This window comes from Leptosomus discolor, chromosome 1 (genome assembly GCF_034619465.1).
Source record: "Leptosomus discolor isolate bLepDis1 chromosome 1, bLepDis1.hap2, whole genome shotgun sequence".
NCBI lineage: Eukaryota > Metazoa > Chordata > Aves > Leptosomiformes > Leptosomidae > Leptosomus > Leptosomus discolor.
The window spans coordinates 153,851,352-153,855,480 of NC_141391.1; positions in this window are offsets into that span (position 1 = coordinate 153,851,352).

A 4,129-nucleotide genomic window follows, 5' to 3' on the forward strand; every position below is an offset into this window, starting at 1 on the left:
AAAAAGAAAAATTAAACCGTCTGCAGCTCCTCCAGATTTTGTCTCTTTCTATAGTTTTGGCTTCTACTTTGTATCTACCTTTACCCTACTTTTGTCCTGAGCTTGGAATTCACATGGCAGCAATTCCAACACAGATTATGCTTGGTCTCAAGATAAAAACTTGTTAAAAAGCTTCATGCAACTCTAATTCACCAATGAGGACTGTAGAAAGTAGTAGTTGCTCCACCCATTATCCAAAACCCAGTCAAAACATTTAAGGAAAACAGCAACCTTCTCTTTCTGACATGCACACAAACGTACAAAAAGACCTTTTTTAAGTTGCTGAACAGTTTGTTATTGTTTCAAGGTCCCAGTACTGATGACAAAAAAATAATCATTGTTTTCTAAGCAGTATCTTTTGTCTTTCATATTTCTTCCATCCTGAGCCATGAACATCGCTTATTCATAAGGCATGGCCTGATCTCTGTACTGATTCATGTGCCCTCAGTAACCGTAGGATTCAGACTCGAATTGAGAATTTTGGGGAATTCTACTCTAGTCTTCTAGTGGAGAAATATTTCTACAACTCTACTATTATTAATGCTTTTTGTTCGGCAGAAAGTCCTGGAGATTTAGGACTGACTTGGCTGGCGCCACCTGTAAACAGACATCCATTTCCCTTGTATCTCACAGGAAGCCACGCGCACCTAGGATCTTCCATGCTCCCAAACCTTGCTTGCCTGTCATCTCCCTACGCCCTGCTAGTCAGACACAAACTGAGCTCCCCAAGCTGAGCTGGGATGCCTCTGTGACAGTGAGTCCCTGCAGAACTGGCAAAGGCAGACCTGCAGAGGAGTTTGATGTGCAGGGCGAATTCTTCCTGAAATTATTATTTGTATCTAAAACTGTATAAAGTTTCTATACCTTGAAACTTCCATCAAGTGACAGAACCTTGAGACCCATCAGGCAAATTTAGCAATAAGTTCTGGAAGCAAAAATATTGTTAATGTGAAGATTTTGTGGTGGGCAATACAGCCAGGGAATCTACATGTTTTGCCAGTCGTTTTGGAGAAACTAAAAGAATGTCTAAAATACTCAAAAAAAAAAAAAAGTTTTATTTTAAATGAAAAAAATCTGTGTTTTATTTAACTTTTTATCATCTGTAAGGTCAAAGGGTGGATAAAATGTCCTGTTTAGAGGCAATGGCTCTTTACTCCATGAGAGAAAGACTGTCTACAAACATGACTCAGTCTGAAGTGATAAGATACAAACTGAACTAGGGAGCAGGCAAACTGCACCTACATCTTAAGCAATACTGAGGGAGGGAAGCTGCCCTAAGCCCAAAGAGCTGCCCTGAGGCAGAGTTCTCCTTCTCACTAGAACTCTGGAAAAAAGAGGCACTCTCATTCCTATTTATTGCCTCCTCCTGCCTGTCAGAGTGTAGGGCTGTTCCTTCTTATCTCCTGTACCTTTGCTCCCATGAAAGACTTTCACAGTCCAAGATATCAATTACTCAAGCTGCAAATTGCTAAACATAAATCTGCTGCTGAAATCAATACATTGCAAAACCAACTAGTTTTATGTAGAATATTTTTATTATTACATTGACAGTCTCTGTTAAATTAACCTGGGCAGTCCAAGAACATTCCCAAGGAATAAATCTTTTTCCTACACTACACACAGTAATGGGAGGAGGGAAACAAACTCAGAAAAACTTTTTTTTTTTCTGTTGAGGAGATAAGGGTTTTAATTACCAATTTGTAAGATACAGTAATGTTATATCATAGGGAATGATCAGATATTCAAAATTATCTTTAATTCTTTTCTATGGGATACTTACTGATCAGTAAACGCTGACTGTTGTGGGGTGAGGAGAGTGGCTGGGAGGTATTTCTCTGGATGGTGACTGCTAGCAATTAATACTTGCTGTGGTGCTCACTCTTGCTATCTTTGCAGACTTAGAGTCACTGGCTGTAAGGGATTTATGAATTGCACTGGTTCCAGGCTCTTCCAGCAAGTGGTGCTTCAGGGAGCCAAGAAGCAGAGCTGGAAAAGCAGGAGTACACTCCAAGGAATTTCTTCTCCATGTGTTTATAAAGCATGGTGTGGGAAGAAAACATGAACAGATCATCACTGTTAATGCTGAAGCCTTAAAAGGCATGTGGACTGTAGCACAAGGCTGCTTTGTGGGCACTGAACTGTGTGTGCAAGTAGAGAGGACAGAGATACTTGTGGCTTATAGCTTTGTGGTTGAGGTTTTCGATTTCCTTTGCCACATGCCAACCAGGCTTTGAAGATGGCCAACAAAGATCTTCAAGTATAAAAATGCAGCTACACATTCTGTGCGTCTAAATACAAACACGCACACTCATGCATACAGATACAAAAAAAACTGCTGGGAGAAACAGGACTGACTTTAGCTTTTATAAGCCCTTTCCCAGCTGCTTATGCCATTGCCATCCTGCCCCTAAGGCTGCTGTGGTTCCACATTCCCACGGGTGATTGCCAAACGGCAATGTGCTCTGACTGCCTGCACTATTTGCTCTTTGCTGCAACAAGGTGGTGCTGGATGGATTTTTTTCAGCTCCAGTACTTGGAGTATCCCTGTTAAGGGACACAGAAGAGTTCATTCCTTTTGCTCAAGTGATGCAAAATCAGTTAAACACGATTCAGAACTGGGGCTGGAATGTTCAGTTCTTTTTTACAGCCTAAGGGATTTGTGATTTGGGCCTGTCTCCTTATGATATTACACCAATAGAGAGCTAGAGAGTGCTGCCATGAAAGGATGAAATAAATGTTCAGCTGTTTTGCCATGCTCTGGAAGTAGAAGCACTTCTAATATCAATAGGGAAAGAGAGTTTGTATAACTTGCTCACAAAAATTAGGGGATTTTCTTTAGAAGAGTTTGGCTTTTTCATTGCTAGTCACCTCTCTGACAAGATATGTCTCCTTTTTCTGTCCATGATTTTTTTGCAGTTTATAATTATCAGTTGCACTATTTCTACAGCTTTTTGATGTAAACAAGTGCTGCATTTCCGCTGCTCCAAAATTCATAATTCCCACCACTGGATTGCGGAACAGCCTTTTCTGCTAAGTGATCGTATGCAATTGATCCCTGACTGAACAATTTAGGATTTTTCCATGTACTCAGCAGTTATGTGCATGCACATGCATGAACATACACACATATATACACACTCATACACAAGTGAATATGTAATTTACCATCAAAAATGAGCCACACTGCCAAATTCAGCACCAGGTATGTTTTAATGCACCTTCCTCCCTTGCCTCAGCGGGATTCTGAAGCACAGGTTTAGTTGACCTATGTTCAAGTGATAGAAGCAGGAAAAATGTGTCATTGTTAAATTAAAGAGGGCCTTTGTCTTGCCTTTGGCTCCACTGAGGACAAATCTATGTTCCCTTCAAAAAACAAGGAGGAGAAGCAAAGTTGTGCAAATAATGAAAGAATCATTGCAGATTCTTTGGGAGGGCAGATCTAGGAAGCAGGGAATATGTTCACAGGCATTGTTTGCTGCTGGTGTTCACAATGTCCTTTGTCTTCTGCAAATGTTATTGTGATTAAAAACTGGCTCAGCCAAATGAAGTGAATCAGACAGTGCTTATTTACAAGAATATTTGGAATGAATAATATGAGGCATAATTTCTGAGGGCTGACAGTTATGAAACTTCTTCCTTTTACAGAAGGCCTTTACATCTCTGCATAATATTTTTTCACCAGCTAGCCAAAATATGAACTTGATTCCCCACTTAGGAAAGCAGCATTCTCCAGCACATACACATAGGTATGTGAGCATAAGCATAGTATACTAATGTATTGCTTATAGGAAACCCACCGGATGAAACGAGGTCATGTCTGTCTGGAGTATACACCAGACTCCCTTCTTTGCCTGTCACAGAATATACCTCCAAGCCAGCACAAAAATTGAATTCCCAGGATTGAAGATAACATTTTTCCCTATTTAACATGGAACTATAAAGTGGATTCCACAAGAGGGAGCTAAAAAACAAATAATCTTTCATGAAGCAGGCTATTAAACTCTTTACAGAATAAAAGTGGTGGACGTGGTACGTGTGTCCCTTATCAACCAGAAGAGGTGGCTAAGTTGCTGTTGCATCAAGTCCCCCA